The 21,519-nt window shown below is 37.7% G+C and overlaps 1 long non-coding RNA gene across 1 annotated transcript in view; it reads left to right on the top strand.

Moving 5' to 3' along the window:
- The first annotated feature begins 8,854 nt into the window (after positions 1 to 8,854).
- The window catches only part of LOC133233987 (uncharacterized), a 102,125-nt gene continuing 89,460 nt past the window's right edge, over positions 8,855 to 21,519 (top strand). The window contains exon 1 of the long non-coding RNA XR_009731942.1: positions 8,855 to 9,053. This is a non-coding gene — a long non-coding RNA (uncharacterized LOC133233987). The remainder of the gene's footprint in view (positions 9,054 to 21,519) is intronic.

Raw genomic sequence — 21,519 nt, forward strand, 5'->3', positions numbered from 1 at the left:
CAGTTTGAAAACAGTAAATTAGGGAAATTTAAGACTTTTTTTTTTTTAACAAAAAATGTAATGGATTATGCTTCAGAGTTGGTCATTTATTTTCTTCATTTCTTTAGGGAAGAGGGAAAACTATAGGAGTTACATGCCAACTGTGAAATTAAGATACAACAAAGAAAGAACCACAGTTAAATAACTTAAAACAAGGTAATACATTGGTAACGATGACTGGTTTATAAAGCTTTGTAGGAGTTATTATTTAGTCGCTAAGTCATGTCCAAATCTTTGTGACTCTATGGGCTGAAGTATGCCAGATTTTTCTGGTTTCAATATGAGTTTGCTCTTTCCCTGAGTTTGCTCAAATTCATGTCCATTGAGTCAGTAATGCTATTGCAGCCATCTTATATTTCATCCCTTTCTTCTCCTCCTGCCTTCAATCTTTCCCAGCATCGGGGTCTTTTCCAGTGAGTCAGCTCTTTGCATCATGTGATCAAAGTATTGGAGCTTCAGCTTCAGCAACAGTCCTGCAGGGTTGATTTCCTTTAAGATTGTTTGGTTTGATCTCCTTGCTGTTCAAGGAACTCTCAAGAGTCTTCTCCAGCACGACAGTTCAAAAGCATCAATTCTTTGGGGCTCAGTCTGCTTTGTGATCCAACTCTCACATCTGCACATGACTAGTGGAAAAACCATAGCTTTGATTATATAGAACTTTGTTGGCAAAGTGATGTCTCTGCTTTCTAATACGTTGTCTGTTTGTCATAGGTTTCCTTCCAGGGAGAAAGTGTCTTTTAATTTCATGGCTGCAGTCACTATTTGCAGTCATTTTGGAGCCCAAGAAAATGAAATCCATCACTGTTTCCACTTTTCTCCCTTCTGTTTGCCATGAAGTGATGGAACTGAATGCCGTGATCTTAGTTTTTTGAATGTTAAGTTTTAAGCTAGCTTTCCCCCTCTCCTCATTCACCTTCATCAAGTGTCTCTTTAGTTCCTTATAGACCTTACAAGGTCATAAATAGTGAAACGGTTGTTACTATATTAAAAGCCTATTTGGACAGTGTATGCTGAGAGGAATAATCATTTGACAGCGTATTTTGCAACTACACATTTATAGTAATGTCCTGTACCCATCCAAGGATGGATTTAATTATTGAGTCAATAACGCTTGCTGTTAATGCTATGTGTTGATATTATTAACAAAGACTGGTTTAACTATTTGAAATGTTCCCTAAACAGCATATGGTCAATTAAGCTAAAACTACAGTCTTTTTTTCCCACTATATGTGAAAGTTTATAATGAGGGGAGTTGCCTAATATTTTGTAATGCTGTTTAATAGAAAAATCATGCTACATGACCTAGAAATAAATTAGTCTAGATAAATAAAAATATGACGTGAGTTACTATGTCTCCTCACTGTTAAAACTTGAAAATGGTATGTATGCTTTATGTGTTAGTCCTGTTAGTTTATATTGGCTACTAGGTGAAGGAACTCTAAATTTACTCTTAGATTATTAAGGTGTTACCAACTTTAACAGCATAAATTCACACTGCCGCTGCTGCTGCTAAGTCACTTCAGTTATGTCCGACTTTGTGCGACCCCATAGACGGCAGCCCACCAGGCTCCCCTGACCCTGGGATTCTCCAGACAAGAGAACACTGGAGCGGGTTGCCATTTCCTTCTCCAGTGCATGAAAGTGAAAAGTGAAAGTGAAGTCCCTCAGTTGTGTCCAACTCCTAGCGACCTCATGGACTGCAGCCCACCAGGCTCCTCTGTCCATGGGATTTTCTAGGCAAGAGTACTGGAGTGGGGTGCCATTGCCTTCTCCAAATTCACACTAGTAAGTGGGAATAAGGGAATTATTATATTCAGAAATGAAATTATAAAATAAATCCCAATTAAACATTTTGTACATGCCTCTTTTCTTCTAGAGGTATGGAATTTTATTTTAAATTTCAGCGTATTATTTTAAGTATATAATAGTTACATATCCCCTCATATATTTCCAGTATACCCCAACTGTTTTTTATTGTTATTATTCAGTGGTAAAATCATTTTTAGAATATATTCTAAATCACTTTTAGGCACTCGGGTAGTCCTCAGAGGCGCAGACTCGGTTGGGCCTGCGTTTTGTGCCCTTCCCAAGTCCGAGCAGCTCAGGTGATGAGGTGTTTGGCGAGCGAGATTGCTGCGACTTATCGCCTCCCTGCCGCTCAGTTATCTAGGTGTACAACCAGCACACCTTCTCAGGCGGATGTTGACAGTCCAGACCCCCAAGAAGTCTTAGTTAGCAAAGAAGCCTGCTTACAGTTTTATAGATAATGTCTCTCTGGGGCTGCGATTTCCCCCTTCTGGTTCTGGCTGCCTGTCACTGGAGGGGGATGGTCTGCAGCTGGCTATCTCTGTTCAGTCCTTTGTTCTGTGCTCGGGCCTGGTGGTGTCTTAGGTTAGGGCTGGCTTTTTGCGTGGTAGATATCCCACAGTCTGGTTTGCTAGCCCAAATTATTTCGTTCAGATAGCGCTTGGGGTATTCAGGCCAGATCCTTATTCTAAGCGAAGCAGCCCGCGCCACGCCTCCCTGCCCAGCCCCCGCTTGCTAGTGGCGTGTGCAGGCATCTGCGCTGCTTCTCCGCTGGGGGAGTTACCTTAGGGCTCAGGGCTTGTAATCTGCGGGTTTTAATTGTTTATTTATTTTTCCTCCCTGTTATGTTGTCCTCTGTGCTTCCAAGGCTTGGCACAGATTGGGCAGTGAGAAGGTTTCCTGGTGTTTGGAAACTTCTCTCTTTTTAAGACTGTCTTCCCGGGATGGAACTCCGTCCCTCCCTCTTTTGTCTTTTTTTTTTGTCTTTTATATTTTTTCCTACCTCCTTGCTTCTGCACAACAAAGGAAACTATTAGCAAGGTGAAAAGACAGCCTTCAGAATGGGAGAAAATAATAGCAAATGAAGCAACTGACAAACAACCAATCTCAAAAATATACAAGCAACTCCTACAGCTCAATTCAAGAAAAATAAATGACCCAATCAAAAAATGGGCCAAAGAACTAAATAGACATTTCTCCAAAGAAGACATACAGATGGCTAACGAACACGTGAAAAGATGCTCAACATCACTCATTATCAGAGAAATGCAAATCAAAACCACTATGAGGTACCATTTCACACCAGTCAGAATGGCTGCGATCCAAAAGTCTACAAGCAATAAATGCTGTAGAAGGGGTGGAGAAAAGGGAACCCTCTTACACTGTTGGTGGGAATGCAAACTAGTACAGCCACTATGGAGAACAGTGTGGAGATTCCTTAAAAAACTGGAAATAGAACTGCCTTATGACCCAGCAATCCCACTGCTGGGCATACACACTGAAGAAACCAGAATTGAAAGAGACATGTACCCCAATGTTCATCACAGCACTGTTTATAATAGCCAGGACACGGAAGGAACCTAGATGTCCATCAGCAGATGAATGGATAAGAAAGTGGTGGTACATATACACAATGGAATATTACTCAGCCATTAAAAAGAATACATTTGAATCAGTTCTAATGAGGTGGATGAAACTGGAGCCTATTATACAGAGTGAAGTAAGCCAGAAAGAAAAACACCAATACAGTATACTAACGCATATATATGGAATTTAGAAAGATGGTAACAATAACCCTGTATATGAGACAGCAAAAGAGACACTGATGTATGGAACAGTCTTCTGGACTCTGTGGGAGAGGGAGAGGGTGGGAAGATTTGGGAGAATGGCATTGAAACATGTATAATATCATGTATGAAACGAGTCACCAGTCCAGGTTCAATGCACGATACTGGATGCTTGGGGCTGGTGCACTGGGACGACCCAGAGGGATGGTATGGGGAGGGAGGAGGGAGGAGGGTTCAGGATGGGGAACACATGTATACCTGTGGCAGATTCATTTCGATATTTGGCAAAACCAATACAATATTGTAAAGTTTAAAAATAAAAAAAATAAAATAAAATAAAAAGTAATAGAAAGCCCAAGGATAAAAAACTAGGATAAGTGTTCCAAGTCATGTCTGACTCTTTGTGACCCTATCGACTGTAACCCACCAGGCTTCCCTGTCCATGGGATTCTCCAGGCAAGAATATTGGAGTGGGTTGCCATTTCCTTCTCCAGGGGATCTTCCTGACCAAGGGATTGAACTTGCATCTCTTAAGTCTCCTGCATCGGCAGACAGGTTCTTTACCACTAGTACCACCCAGGAAGTCCCAGAAGATGAATACTTAAATGCTAAATTACCTCTATAGGTTGGGATTATGAGTGAATTACAAGTTTATTTGTTGCCTTATGTTTGCCTGTTTTATAAATTTCTAAATAGACATATTTCTTTTTAAAGAAGAAAAATAAGTTTTGGAAAAAAAAAAGAAGAGAGAGCCTGCCATGCACATGTGCATAGGAAAATAAACTGTTCTTTTATTCATGGTAAAAATAAATAAATAAATAAATCACTTTTAAGAGTGTTAAATCACTTGTGAACATGTAGATCATTTTCTTATTGATACTGCATCTCCAGTGTGCTATCACTTTATGCCAAGATTTTGTAAAATAACTGAACTAGACTTATTGAGTCAAATTTATCAATAGCAGCATTTAGTAAATAACTCAGTATCAGACAAAAGAAGCCCACTATTGGCCTGGTAAGGGTAAAGGATTTTTCATCTTTTTCTATATTTGTGTTTAATTTAGCGCTAATGGTGCTAAACCTGACTGATTTTAGCTGTTCAGTCTCATTCTGTACTGAGACATAACTCTTTCTCTGTGGGACTTTTTAACACAAGGTTTCACAACTATTTAATTCATTTTAAAAGTTCCCTATATAGTTTTCGTCAGCTAGAATTCTTCCATTAAACACTAAGTGGTCATATAATTTAATCCTACCACACCCTTTTATCACTGATTGAAATCCTAAAATGAATTCTTAAACTGGTACCTCCTCTGAATGGTACATAACTCTTGCTGTCCTGGAGAAGGCAATGGCACCTCACTCCAGTACTCCTGCCTGGAAAATCCCATGGGTGGAGGAGCCTGGTGGGCTGCAGTCCATGGGGTTGCAAAGAGTCGGACACGACTGAGTAACTTCACTTTCATTTTTCACTTTCATGCACTGGAGAAGGAAATGGCAACCCACTCCAGCGTTCTTGTGTGGAGAATCCCAGGGACAGGGGAGTCTGGTGGGCTGCCGTCTATGGAGTCGCACAGAGTTGGACACGACTGAAGCGACTTAGCAGCTTGCTGTCCACGAAGCAATATTCATCTTTTGTGCTTCAACTTAGGTTTTCCTCAAAATATTTTCATAGATGTAGTCTCATTCTTGCTGGGAAAATCCAATGGACAGAGGAGCCTGTTGGGCTACAGTCCATGGGGTTGCAAGGAATTGAACACGACTGAGCAACTGAGCGCACAGCATAGAACAGTCCTAGAGACACTCACTGCCTAGCTTAATCTAGCCACCCTAAGGATGGGCTGCGCAGACACCAAGCAGAGGGAGACACTGACTGTTGGCTTCATGCCAACTCCTTCTCTAAGAACATTTATTCTTCCATCCTCTTTTGCCTAGTCATTCACCTAAGGCATAACACAGCACATGGCCTTCTGTTACCTTGCAGCAAACCATTGCTCTCACATAGGATTGCCTATAAATAGGTATAAATCATAAAATTAAACAGCAATGCATATGATTGTTATTGCGATCTTACCAGTATAAATATGAATTATTCTTAACACCAAATGATACATATAAACAGGTAACAAAATTTATTCTAGACACATAAAGAGAAAACAGGTCAAAATGTGGGCACTGCACTAAATAAATATTTCCTACAGTTTTAATTTGGGACATATAGAGTAACTTTAAAATATATAATTAATATAAATATTATCAGTTAGATGTAAGAATATAGAATATCTATTAAAGACATGATTTTAATTGTAGAAATTTAGAAAAACATATACCAAATATTCAATAGTATTTATCTCTGAAAGTGATGAGATAACAGATGAAAAACATCACTTTCAATTTGTTTTTGGTTGAGTATGCTTTAGGTTTATGAGAAAATTAAAGACATCTCAAAAATAAGACCAACTGCCCATTTAGAAAGAAACGTATCAAACATATCAGGGATTTGGAATTATATTTTTAGTACATGTAACTGAAATATGTTAGTGTGCTAAATGTAGAAAAAATTCCTATAGTCAAAAGCACCAACAAAAATAAAATGATAATTCAATGAGGATGCACATCATTGAAGAGGAAGTTGTCACTTTGAGTGTAAGGACTTATATATATTAATACATGATAGAATATAAAATATAAATGTGTTATATGCATATATACATTTTACTGACAGCTTTTTCACATATAATTCATATATATTATATGAATGAATTTAATATATATTACTTATATTACATATGTTATATAAATATTATATACATATATTACATTTATATTACCTATTTATATTAAGTATTTTATATATAATAGCATGTTTAAATATGGGACTTCCCTGGTGTGTTAGATAGTAAAGAATCTGACCGCAATGCAGGAGACCCATACATGTAATATATCATATATATGTATATAATACACACATTATATATGTAATATATATTATATATGTTATATACATATCCAATAGTGTATGTGTATTGTGTATAAAAACTCAAATCCAAAGATGAAGAGGGAAATGCAAATTTCAAGCACAGCAACTCCAGTGTTCTTGCCTGGAGAATCCCAAGGGATGGGGGAGCCTGGTGGGTTGCCATCTATGGGGTTGCACAGAGTCAGACACGACAGAAGTGACTTAGCAGCAGCAGCAGCAGCAGCAATGCCATTTTATTCAACTAAGGGAATAAATAAGTTAAAAATTCTCCTGATACAGGAAAAAGATGTGCCTATACTGAACTATTATACATGTGCAGTAAGAGATATGCTATTGTTGTAGTTATAGAATAATGCAAATGAAAATAATCCAAATATCAATGAAACAAATAGTTAAGTAAATTATTTGTACTCATCTAAAATATGATATACAGCAGAAAACATAAATAGAGATACAGGCATGAGTATGGATGAATCTCACAAATTATTTTAAGCAAAAAAGCAAATTGAAGAATATGTAGAGTACAATTCTACTTAAGTGAAGTTCAAAAACAAGCAAAATAAAATATTATTTATATATGTATATTTGGTTAAAATGTGAAAAGCAACATAATTAATGTAAAATGTAATGTTGTGATTTCCTTGAAGTTTGAGACACAGGGCTGCTGTCTGGAAGGGGTATAAGGTTAACTAAAAAGGTACTGATAATATCTTACTTCAAATATGAGTGGTGGGTACATGGATGTTCATTTATACTTACTTTATTTAAATCATGAATTCTATCATTTACATTATACCTGTAGAATAAGAAAAGGTATTTTAATAAATTTATCAAATATCAGTTCAGTTCAGTCGCTCAGTCCTGTCTGACTCTTTGCGACCCCATGAACTGCAGCACGCCAGACCTCCGTGTCCATCACCAACTCCCAGAGTCCACCGAAACCCATGTCCATTGAGTTGGTGATGCCATCCAACCATCTCATCCTCTGTTGTCCCCTTCTCCTCCTGGCTTCAATCTTTCCCAGCATCAGGGTCTTTTCCAATGAGTCAGCTCTTCGCATCAAAGTATTGGAGTTTCAGCTTCAACATCAGTTCTTCTAATGAACACCCAGGACCGATCTCCTTTAGGATGGAGTGGTTGGATCTCCTTGCAGTCCAAGGGACTCGCAAAAGTCTTCTCCAACACCACGATTCAAAATCATTATCAAATATAATTAATTATAATTTAGTAAGAGGGTTACAAGGCGCTTCCCAGGTGGTGCTAGTGGTAAAGAACCTGCCTGCCAATGCAGGAGACATGAGTGATGCTGGTTCAATCCCTGGGTCAGGAAGATCCCCTGGAGGAGGGCATGGCAACCCATTTCAGTATTCTTGCCTGGAGACTCCCAGGGACAGAGGATCCTGGCAGGCCACAGGCCATGGGACCCAAAGAGTCAGACACAACTGAAGTGACTCAGCACACACACACACACATGAGGGTTACATTATTTTTGGTAACTTACTAAAGACATTGTAATCCAGTGTGTGCCTGTTATTTACCAGAGATATTCTTGGAAAATAGTAATTATGCTATTATTCCTGTACTATCTTCCATTTTTTCATAAATATATAATTATTTAAAAATACTTTCTGTATATTTGGATGCAAAGTGACAGATGAGCAAATTATTTAAATAATATCACCTGACCAGAATTTCTACATGTTCCTAAACCAGAATTATTATGCAAAGTGCCATTATCTCACATAGTGTTCTTTCTGTAAATGTCAGAGAGAGGAAACAAACTTAAGGTCATATTCAGCTGTATTTTCCTAATCATTAATTATTTTCATAAATATTTTTGAACCTTTGCAATTCACAGCTTTATAAACTATATAAAACTAAGCTACACATGCATCCATTCCCCTACCAGAAAGCAGGGAGATACGGGGATGTTCTGCATCACCCCCACAGTCTCGTACACTGTTATGTTGTTGGAGGTTTCAATGGTAGGAAACGCATAGTAATCCACTTATGGCAAGTCTCAATGGGAGAATAAATATGTAAGAGCTGAAATTCTAGAGTAAGGCCATACTTTCATCAGCAGAGACCTGTATGTCTTCTAAAATTCTTGGCATGTCAAGGCCTTGGCAGAAAGAGAACATTCTGATCATGGAACACCAAGTGACCATGCCCTTGGAACTTCTCATTATGATCTGGGTTCTGTTGGTCTCACCAAGTCACAAAGATAATACATATCCAGAAGCTTACCATCACAAGACGGAACTGGTGTGTCCAGGATTGAGTCTGAGCATGACCGAAAGGCATATGTAAAATGCAATAGCAGATGAGTAGACCAGATGCCCACGTCACCCACCAAAGTTGTACCAGTTCAACTTACTGTTTGTTCCTGTCCAGTGGGAAGGTCCCATGTGACCAACTAAAGGAGGAAGAAAAAGCTCAGGGTTAAATTTCAGATTTTTTAAATCAAAGTATAGTTGGTTTATAATATTAGTTTTAGGTTTACAACATAGTGATTCAACTTTTTTATAGATTGTACTCCATTTAAAGTTATTATAAAACATTGGCTATATTCTCTTTTCTGTACAATATTTCCTTGTGGCTTATTGATTTTATACATAGTTGTTGGTACCTCTTATTCTCCTATTCCTATCTTGCTCCTCCTCACTTCCCTCTTTTCACTGGTAACCACTAGTTTCTTCTCTATATCTGTGAGTCTATCTCTATTTTTGTTATATGCATTTATTTGTTGAACCTTTTATATTCTACATGTAAGTGATGGCATAGAGTTATTATCTTTCTCTGACTAATTTCATCAAGATAATACCCTCCAGGCACTTAGGTTACTGCCCTATCTTGGAATACACAATAGCGTACATCATGCTGCTCTGAACATTGGGGTGCAGGTATCTTTGTTAATTAGTTTTTTTCATTTCTTAAGATATATACCAAAGAATGGAATTGCTAGGTCATATGGCAGTTTTAATTTCAGTTGTTTGAAGAATCTCCATACTATTTACCACCTGGCTGAACCAATTTAGATTCCCCAGCCAATGTATAAGAGTTCCCTTTTCTTCACATCTTCACCAAAATTTCTTATTAACGATCTTTTTCATGATAGTCATTCTGCCAGGTATGAGTGGTTTTTGTCTTCATTTCTCTGATAATTAGTGATGTAGAGCGTCTTTTCATGAGTCTTTTTGCCATCTATATTTCTTCTTTGGAAAAATGTCCATTCCAGTCTTCTGTCCATTTTTTAAATTGGGTTGTGTTGTTTTTTTGTTTTTTAATTGAGTGGTATGAATTGTTAATATGTTTTGTTAATCACTTATTGGTCATATAATTTGTGACATCTTTCTCCCATTCTGTAGGTTGTGTTTTCATTTTGATGATAGTTTCCTTTGCTGTGCAAAAGTTTTTAAGTTTAACAAAGTCCCATTTGTTTTCTTTTGCTTTTCTGTCCTTTATCTAGTAGACAGATCAAAAAAAAAAAAAAAACTGCTATGATTTATGCTAAAAAGTGTTCTGCCTATATTTTTTTCTAGGTGTTTTTGGCTTATGGTCTTACATTTAGGTCTTTAATCCATTTTGAGGGTTTTTTGTTCATTTGTTTCTTTGTTTTTTTATGGTACGAGCGAAGGTAATTTCATTCTTTAGCATGTAGATGTCAGATTTTCCCAGCAGTACTTGTTGAAGAAGCTGTCTTTTCCTCATTGTATATAGTTTTGTCTCCTTTGTCCTAAATTATTTGACCATAAGTGCATAGGTTTAGTTCTAGTTTCTACATTCTATTAAATTGATAAAGATATACATTTTAAAAACATATTTTATATTTTTCCTCAAAGTCTTACTTATTATTAAAATAAATTCCATAGTAATAATAGCCTCAGATTGTCTTCCAGAAGAAAAGTAATACAGGGTAAGTTGGATAATAAGAATGAAATATTAGCTGTTATTATAAGTCAAATTTTTATTATTAACATTTCTGTATATTATATCATTTGGAGAAGGAACTGGCAACCCACTCCAGTATTCTTGCCTGGAGAATCCCATGGACAGAGGACCCTGGCGGGCTACTGTCCAAGGGGGTTGCAAGAGTTGGACACAATTTAGTGACTGCTGCTGCTGCTGCTGCTGCTGCTAAGTCGCTTCAGTCATCTCCGACTCTGTGCGACCCCATAGACGGCGGCCCACCAGGCTCCCCTGTCCCTGGGATTCTCCAGGCAAGAACACTGGAGTGGGTTGCCATTTCCTTCTCCAATGCATGAAAGTGAAAAAATAAAGTGAAGTCGCTCAGTTGTGTCCAACTCCTAGCGACCCCATGGACTGCAGCCCACCAGGCCCCTCCGTCCATGGGATTTTCCAGGCAAGAGTACTGGAGTGGGTTGCCGTTGCCTTCTCCGATTTAGTGACTAAACCACTACATATTAGATTTATAATTCAGTTGCTCTGCTTTTGTTATTTCAGTGAAAATAAACACATGCCCTTTTAAAAACACAAATAATAAGACAAGTCTTGGTGGCACAGTGGCAAAGAATCTGCCTGCCACTGAGGGAGATGCAAGAGATGTGGGTTCAATCCCTGGGTTGAGAATATCCTCTGGAGTAGGAAATGGCAACCCACTCCATTATTCTTGCCTGGAAAATTCCATGGACAGAGGAGCCTGGTGGGCTATGGTCTGTGAGGCTGGGTTGCAGAGATTGAGCACAGGCACACAAGTGACTGATCTGGATTTTCTGGACTAAGTAAACCAATTTTGGGAGCCTGTTATATGTAAAAGATTTTTCAAAATCACATTTGAAAATTTTTTTCTAACATGTATGTTACCATTTTATTGTCTTAGCAGTTGCTCATATATGTAATTCCTTCCAGATTCCATTGATCAATTTTCCTATTCTTCTACATATACCACAATTTGCTTTTATTGTTGATTCTTAGTCTCCTCCTCCCGCTTCCCTCTCTTCCCTTTACTCTGCTCCCAACACCCCTGCTTCCTTTTCCTCTTCCTATATTTTCTAACTTTTCTTTTGGAGAGAAAACAAAACAAAGTAACATAGCAACTCAGCATAAGATGTCTTTGTATAAATACCTTAATGGGACAAATATTATCAATTCCTCTACACTAAAAATAATATAGCCTATGAATTATAAGTTTGCTCTGGAATTAGATTGCCTGGATTGAATTTCAGCTTCAACACTTGTTAGTTGTGTAAATCCTGCTTTACTACTCTTTTTGTAGTGCTTTTTTATAATTTATAAAGTAGGGATTTTTACATTAATAGTAACCACCTTATAGGGTTGCTTTGAGATTAAATAATATGTTTAAAGACAGAGTACAATTCCCAACACTGAAAAAGCTCTCAGTGAATGCTGGCTAATTTATTTAATACTCTTGGATTATTCCATTTGTTTAGCATTAATAAACATATGTAGAAATAGAAAACGCCTGCTTGTCAAAGCTCTTGGTTGCTGGTGGATTGTTTATTATGGTATTGAAAATAGGCAGCAGTTAATTTTTATTAGGTAATTCTCTTTTCCTGCTTCTTTCCTGAACTCCCATGATATCATATCAAACTTCTTCCTGTGTTTTCTAAAGTAATTGAGGGTCTTATTTAAAGAATAACACATGAAAATAAGGCGAACAGGTCTTAGATATTTGATTTTTCTCCAAGATGCCAAAACAAACAAATACTAGTGTTTTCTGAAGCAAATGGACTTTAGGACAGATGCTCACAACAGGAAGAAACGCTGAGGTTATTCAAATTACTAAAGATCTCTGGTGAGCAGATTCTCTTGCTTTTTTAAAAGCAGCAGAGGAGTTTTAAATTTCCACCTAGTGCTGTGAAGTGTCTGCTCTTTCTGTTTTTCTTGCAGACTTGTTTCTACAAAACAAGAACAGACCCACTGCATTATATCCAAACACTCCATATCACAGTATCCTATTATCATTTTTGTTCCATTGTAATGACTTATCTTCTGTGTTCAGAGCTTTCCCCTCAGAGACTGCTGGCTTGTTTATAGTTTAGCTGCAATTGGGTCATATAATGACTCTTACAGCAATGACAGTACAGGCATGTGGTACCAGCATAATGCCTCACAGATAAGACTGTAGTCAGGATGCTTGTCAACTTTTTTTATGGAAAGTATCAAGGCCAACCTTATAGTCCAATAACTAGAAACTGTGTAGTATAAAGTTTAAGGATGTAGTGTGACTAGGTTAGAATCTTAACTCTGCCATATTCTAGTGGCTGAAAGTCTCTGAGTATTGATTTTCTCATCATTATAAATAGACATAATGACAGTACTAATAACAATAAATGTACTTCCAAAACTCATTCTCAATAAGCATTAGTTATTACTACTATCATATACCTACCATTAGATGCAAATGTCAAGTTCTGATGCCTGATTTTCCTGCCAGGTGGAGAAACACCCAAAGAGTAAAACTCTTGACCCTTCTAAATGTATTCACACAAATGCCTCCAGAGAAGGGGAGTCAGTTGACTAGTGTGTTTCAGAGCATGACCAAACATGAGTAACGATGCTGCCTTCTCATTTTTCCTGGAGACCTTCAAGAAACAGATCACCTACTCTGTTACTCTATTCTGTAAATGTTTTCCAGAGAAGCCTACTCTGAGGGAAGCCTATGATTTTTCACTTTAGACAAATTAGTAAGTAATTACTCGATTCATTAAATCTAATTTTATGAGTCAGTCTTAAAACCTCAATGTTGCCAAAGTGTCACCTAAGTCACTTACTCTAGTATCAGCTAATCTTTTCATTTTGAAATTGTCTAAAGGGGGAAAAAAAAACAGAATTTTAGCCTCCTCGAAGCTCTGTATCTCCTACTCTAGTGCATACTCAAGGGGACCAAGTTTTAAGTATCTTTGATTCCCAATTCTCTTTGAATGATAAATTTCATTCAAATTTCCTGGTATGTAATATATTTTATAGTTTATATATAAACACTTTGCATAATAAGATCTATATCCAGATTAGGATACAACCAGTTAGCTTCAAGCCTGCCACTCTCTCTTTTTGTATAACCTAATGTGATCTGTCACTTCATTCCTTGCCATCAGAAAATAACACTACCAATATACATTGAACTATTATCTGCTTTGTGTTCAGCTCATTTCTAGAGACACTGCTTAGGATTCAATTTTTCTTTGAAGTTTCCCTGAGCAGTGGAGTCAGCAAATATTTATTGAGCATTGTATGTCTCCTACTCTGTAGTAAACACTGGGTAAAAAACAAACAAAAAAAAATGATAAATATGACAATATATTTCTAGCATAATGGGATAGACAAGCCCATTATAAACATATTTATGATTTAAACCAGTATGTATTTGTAACATGCTGATGTAAATTGAGGGAGAAAATGTTAAAGCCTTAGTGGTTCAAGTAAAACTAACAGAGGCTGAAAAACATTGAGAATAAATATAATGTCATTTTTATTTTGAAGAGTGTTTTGAAGATAGAGGATATGTGTGGATATATAAAACAGTGTCATTTTCAAGATGGGCAAGCAATTGTTAATGGCGGAATATAAACCAGATTAAATTTGAAGAGACTTCCTGAGATCTGTCATTTTTAAAGTTCACTGCAAACAATATTGAAGGGATAGGATAATGACAGGAAAGATACAGAGCAAAAATAGAGTGCTCTGAGAAGCGAGTGGCAGATGAGTAAGTGGAGACTTGAAGAAGTTTGAATAAAAAAGTGAAGTGATTTGTTAGAGGGAAATGTTGGGAAAATATTTTTAGGATGGACAAGTTTGGATGTGTTTCCTGACTGAGAGGAACAAAAAATTAGATAAATGTGGAGTAAATAATAGTATCCAAAGAGATGGCTGGCTTTTCCCCTAAGCTTCTGAGAGATGCTCTCTAAGCACTTGAAATGTCCTGTCTTTATAGGATTGTCTTTGTTGGCCAAGGGACATTATTTAGTCTAACAATGTGGTTTAAGATAGGACTTTAAGTCATGCATTCTCAGTCTGACCTCCAGAGGTGTTGCAGACTGAGGTTGCCATATAGGCATTTGACCATACAGCCCCAATAAAAATCTTTGGACCTCAAGGCTCAGATAGACTTTCCTGGTCAGCAATGTTCCACATGCCTTGAAACATACAGATGAGACTCTTCTCCACAGGCAGAGGACAATGGAAGCTTCATGGTTGACACTTTCCTGGGTTCTGCCTTTTTGCTTTCCTCCCTTGGCAGATTTTGATCATATCCTTTTCCAGTGATAATCCATAACTTTGAATATAACAGCTGTCAGTAAGTTCTAAGTACTTCTAGTGAATTACCAACCCTGAGGGTAACTTGGGAACTCTCCACCCCTGAACTTGCAGTTGGTACCAGAAGTGAGGGCAGTCTTGCAGACTCTGTGTGCTCCTCCTATCTTTGTAAAAGGATGTTGAAAGCTAATAATAATGCATATATAGCCAATCAAGGTAGTGAAAGAATGCAATAAGGATAAGAATTGTGGGGCAGGCATATATTTGTCCAGATGAGGGGCGCACCACAATCTTGACACTTTGAGGGAAAAAGAACTTGAGATGGGTGGTGTGGTATAGAAAAACTTACTAAAAGGATGAAAAGTTCTTGTGATTCATGGTGGAGGAACCCATTGTTCTTCATGAATGAAAGAGAATTTGTCTTATAAGTGGTTTTAAATAAAGGTTAAAATAAGGATACTCAAGAATGGAAAAACCTGCAAAAGAAGCTAAGAGGAGTTGTGGTCAGCCAAATGAGGTCAGAAACAAGCAAAAAACTGAAAATCAAGCCAATCTTTAAATGTGAATATTTACCCACAGCACAGCTTTATTCCTTCTTTTCCATTTTGGCGTAGTCAGCTGTGAGCTTTATCAAGTCTTTGCCACAGCAGGGCACCAGGGCAGCAGTGGGCAGAGAGAAGGTACTCTGTGAGCAGAGTACTTATTGAGAGATGCTTCTTCAGGGAGATAAAGAAGGATTTAGATAAGAAGAAACACTTGGGCCTTGTTTCCAGATAGTTCCAGTTAATATATGGTACCACTCAAAGGGAAAAAGCTATTAATAGATAATTTGTGCATGTGTGCTCAGTTGCTTCAGTCATGTCTGACCCTTTGTAAACTCATGGACCATAACCTGCCAGGCTCCTCTATCCATGGGATTTTCCAGGCAAGAATACTGGAGTAGGTTGCCAAGTCCTCCTCTAGGGGATCTTCCCAATCCAGGGATCAGACCCAGGTCTCCTCTGTCTCCTGTGTTGCAGGGGGACTTTTTACTTCTGAACCACTGGGGAAACCCCATGTTGATACCACTGGAAGGAAAAAGTTAGATAATTTATTCTATCTGAAAAACTAGATAATTGATTGCCTATAAATAGGCAATAATGTGGCTACTACACAATGGACAGGAAGGAGGATGTCTGGACCTGATGGATTTTCTGGGCTTGGTACTCACCTCTGAGTAAAAACTATAACAAGCCAAAATAAAAATACCCAGTAATGACAGCCTCCTTAGGAGTGCATATTTTCATCTTTTTGCCAGATAAATAGTTATGTCCAGTTTAGGTTCTGGATGAGGGCAAAGCAAACATTGAGTTGAAACTGGGAAAAGGAAGTTATGACTCCTAACTCCAGCCACATATACAGTTTCAGGCTGAGGACGATAGTAACTGTGCATATTTTTCTTCCTTGCTTTGATATTTGTCTACATTAAATATTTTTTCTCCCATTTCCCATAGATACAAGTTGTGTAAATAATATTCAACTCTATAATCCAGCATTTAAGTTTCAGTATATAAACTGTTGTTACTAGGCAAAGAGAGAAAAATGTTACCCCTTTTAGGGAAAATGTCAGCATGTGTGTGACTGTACAAAGAGCAAATACATCACATCAGACAGGCACAGTGCTGTTATCGTCTTCATTCAGAAGTGAACTGTGTGTCAACAGCTCGCCTATAAATACAGATTTGAAATGGTGGAGACCGCTGGGCTGTCTGTCATCAATTTATTCCCTTTTCTGGTCTCCTTTGCTTCACAGAAAAGAACACAGAGCTTAATTTCGCAAAATCCCCATTCACATATGGTTTCAGGTTAGAGTTTGACATTGGACGACATTCACGAGTGATTTACAAGGGAAAGACAAATCTATTCCTTAGGGACAGTTGAATTGAAGTGAACTTCCTGGCAGGCTTTTGAGAAGAGACAGCTGCCACAGACTGAGGTAGATGGTGAGAGCTTAGCAAAGATCTGTAAAAACTGCACTTACTTTGAGTTCTTGAGAACCACACTCTTCAGGATTTGAGGCGGAGATATTCATTAGAAGTTTCTATGTTCATCACTCCTCAGCTGTTGCCAACTGGGTGAACCTATGATTCCCAAATTAATGTCTTTATTTCTGGAATACATGTCCTTGCTTTTATTTTCCTAACCAAACCCTGACAGAAACAGCAGATAATTTCATTCTGTAGATGTGGAAATGTGCTAGAATCTTATTTAGTGGGTTTTTATATGAACTGAATCATGTGAAATTTGTCCCAGGGCTTAGGAAATCAAATTTATTTGAGCTTACTTAAAAATATTTATGTTGGTCATTTGTCATTCACATGGCTTAATATTGAATTTTCTTGTAATGGCACAGAATTATTGGCAAGCTGATTGCCTTTATGAGTGTTAAAATAAGCAAATTTCAAGAAAAATGCAGGAAAAAAATCCAGAAAAAGAAGGTAGTGTTTATATAACATAAACATATAAGACATATATATTTAATATATAACATCTTTTCAAAGTATAAAAATAATGACTTTTGGGAGAATGGATTCTTTAAAGCTGGAAAGTTGCTATGGTTGTTTTTAAAGTGGATGAAGTTTCTGTGCCTTAAAGATCAGCACTTCTTACTTCTGTGTCCTGTGTGGAGTGTAGGCAGGGCCAACATTTCTCAGGATACTCAAATAGTACCTCATTCTCTTCCAACTCCATTGCAGTTCCCACAGATTGAGGAAGCAAGGCAGATACCTGCTCTGCAAGCCTCAATATAACTTGTTCTCCCTCCTCCCATGAGTTCTGGAATGTTCAGATGCTAAGTGTTTTGTTAGATTTGGGGTGAGTAGCATGAAGACCCTTCATGTTGTTACTATTAGCTGTGGGCTTCATCTCAATGTTTACTTGAAAATTCTGAACTGGGATATGTCTGCTACCCACTCCAGTACTCTTGCCTGGAAAATCCCATGGACGGAGGAGCCTGGTAGGCTGCAGTCCATGGGGTTGCTAAGAGTTGGACACGACTGAACGACTTCACTTTCACTTTTCACTCTCATGCACTGGAGAAGGAAATGGCAACCCACTCCAGTGTTCTTGCCTGGAGAATCCCAGGGACGGGGGAGCCTGGTGGGTTGCTGTCTATGGGGTCACACAGAGTCGGACACGACTGAAGCAACTTAGCATCCTAGTTATTAGGAAAGTAGGACATTTTAAGAAACTGAATAGCAAGTTAATTTTTAAGTGGAAAAACATTAGAATTTTTAGCCATGATGGCTCAGACAGTAAAGAATCTCCTGCAATGCCGGAGACATGGGTTTGAACCCTAGGTCAGGAAGATCCCCTGGAGAAGGAAATGGTAACCCACTCCATTATTCTTGCCTGGAGAATTCTATGAACAGAGGAGCCTGGTGGGCTACAGTCCGTGGAGTGACAAATTCAGACACTACTGAGCAACTACCCCATTTTCATAGGACAGATCAACTTTATGATTTTGCTTTTCTAAACCTTTAGAAAAAAAATTACTAGGAGCAATCTTAATAATAATTAACATCAATGTGGTTAAATAGAAAAAAGATGCATGGTATAAAATATTATTCAGAAGCCAAGCATAGGAAAGGATTCATTTGAACCAATATGGCAAAACCATAAAGAAGTGCTTCTAAATTTAAAAAGTTATTAGGATTCAATAAGTACAATATCATACATTTTTTAAAATCATATAAAACAATGATTTATAAATATGTGTATTTATGAGTATGTGTGTATAAATATATAGAAAAAGAATGGAAGCATACAGACCATAATATTAATAGTCATATTCCCTGAAGCTATGGAATGAGACATGTATTTGGGTAGGGGAAGTTACATTACCTGTAATGGAGATATTTTTGAAACAGAAAATATAAATATGATATAGTTGCATTACTAAGTATACTTTTTAATTAAAAGAGATAGCATCATGATATTATGTATAATCTTAACAATCAACATCCCCAACTACTGAAATTCAGTTCAGTTCAGTCACTTAGTCGTGTCCAACTCTTTGTGATCTCATGGACTGCAGCACTCCAGGCTTCCCTGTCCATCAAAAACTCCCAGAACTTACTCAAACTCAAGTCCATTGAGTTGGTGATGCCACCCAACCCTCTGATCCTCTGTCATCCCTTTCTCCTCCTGCATTCAATCTTTCCCAGCATCAGGGTCTTTTCAAATGAGTCAGTTCTTTGTATCAGGTGGCCAAAGTACTAGAGTTTCAGCATCAGTCCTTCAAAATAATATTCAGGACTGATTTCCTTTAGGATGGACTGGTTGGATCTCTTTGCAGTCCAAGAGACTCTCAAGAGTCTTCTCCAACACCACAGTTCAAAAACATCAATTCTTTTGCACTCAGTTTTCTTCATAATCCAACTCCATATCCGTACATGACTACTGGAAAAACCACAGCTTTGACTAGAGGAAACTTTGTTGGCAAAGTAATGTCTCTGCTTTTGAATATGCTGTCTAGGTTGGTCATAACTTTTCTTTCAAGGAGAAGTGTCTTTTAATTTCATGGCTGCAATCACCATCTGCAGTGATTTTGGAGACCAAAAAAATAAAGCCAGACACTGTTTCCATTGTTTCTCTATCTATTTGCCATGAAGTGATGGGACCAGATGCCATGATCTTAGTCTTCTGAATGTTGAGATTTAAGCTAAATTTTTCCCTCTCCTCTTCCACTTTCAGAAAGGGGCTCTTTATTTGTTCTTTGCTTTCTGCCATAAGGGTGGTATCATCTGCATATCTGAGGTTATTGATATTTCTCCCAGCAATCTTGATTCCAACATGTGCTTCATCCAGTCCAGCGTTTCTCATGATGTACTCTGCATAGAAGTTAAATACACAGGGTGACAATATACAGCCTTGATGTATTCCTTTCCTGATTTGGAACCAGTCTGTTGTTCCATGACCAGTTCTAACTATTGCTTCTTGATCTGCATAAAGATATCTCAGGAGGCAAGTCAGGTGGTCTGGTATTCCCATTTCTTTAAGAATTTTCCATGTATACCTGTGGTGGATTCATTCTGATATTTGGCAAAACTAATACAATTATGTAAAGTTTAAAAATAAAATAAAATTTAAAAAAAATTAAAAAAAAGAATTTTCCAAAGTTTGTTGTGATCCACACAGTCAAAGGCTTTGGCACAGTCAATAAAGCAGAAGTAGATGTTTTTCTGGAACTCTCTTTCTTTTTCATTGATCCAGCAGATGTTGGCAATTGGATATCTGGTTCCTCTGCCTTTACTTCATTCATCTGGAAGTTTATGGTTCATGTACTTTTGAAGTCTGGCTTGAAGAATTTTGAGCATTACTTTGCCAGCATGGGAGATGAGTGCAATTATGTGGTAGTTTGAGCACTCTTTGGCATTTCCTTTCTTTGGGATTGGAATGAAAACTGATCTTTTCCAGTCCAGTGGCCACGCTGAGTTTTCCAAATTTGCTGGCATATTGAGTACAGCACTTTCACAGCATCATCTTTTAGGATTTGAAATAGTTCAACTGAAATTCCATCACCTCCACTTGCTTTGTTCATAGAGATGCTTCATAAGGTCCACTTGACTTTGCATTCCAGAATGTCTGGTTCTAGGTGAGTGATCACACCATTGCAGTTATCTGAATCTGATGTATTTATTGTATAGTTCTTCTGTGTATTCTTGCCACCTCTTCTTAGTATCTTCTGCTTCTGTAGGTCCATACCATTTCTGTTCTTTATTGTTCCCATCTTTCCATGAAATGTTCTTTTGGTATTTCTAATTTTCTTGGTGAGATATCTAGTGTTTCCCAGTCTATTGCTTTCCTCTATTTCTTTGCACTGATCACTGAAGGCTTTCTTTCCTTGGTATTCTTTGGAACTCTGCATTCAAACGGGTATATCTTTCCTTTTCTCCTTTGCCTTTCACTTCTCTTCTTTTCACGGCTATTTTAAGGCTCCTCAGACAACCATTTTGCCTTTTTACATTTCTTTTTCTTGGAGGTGGTCTTGATCATTGCCTCCTGTACATTGTCATGAAACTCAGTCCATAGTTCTTCGGGCACTCTGTCTGTCAAATCTGATCCCTTGACTCTATTTGTCATTCCACTGTATAATTGTAAGGGATTTGATTGAGGTCATACCAGAATTATCTAGTGGTTTTCCCTACTTTCTTAAATTTCAGTCTGAATTTGGTAATAAGGAGTTCATGATCTGAGCCACAGTCAGCTCCTGGTCTTGTTTTTGCCGACTGTATAGAGCTTCTCCATCTTGGCTGCAAAGAATATAATCAATCTCATTTCTATATTGACCATCTGGTGATGTCCATGTGTAGAGTCTTTTCTTATGTTGTTGAATGAGAGTCTTTGGTATGACCAATGTGTTCTTTTGGCAAAACTCTATTAGCCTTTACTCTGTTTCATTCTGTACTCAGGGGAAAACATGCCTGTTACTCCAGGTATCTCTTGACTTCCTACTTTTTTTTTTTTTTAGTTGCATTAAATATTTTTTTAAATTTTATTTTATTTTTAAACTTTACAATATTGTATTGGTTTTGCCAAACATCGAAATGAATCCGCCACAGGTATACATGTGTTCCCCATCCTGAACCCTCTTCCCTCCTCCCTGCTTCCTCCCCATACCATCCTTCT

The sequence above is a fragment of the Bos javanicus genome, chromosome 21, assembly GCF_032452875.1.
Source record: "Bos javanicus breed banteng chromosome 21, ARS-OSU_banteng_1.0, whole genome shotgun sequence".
NCBI classification, from domain to species: Eukaryota; Metazoa; Chordata; class Mammalia; order Artiodactyla; family Bovidae; genus Bos; species Bos javanicus.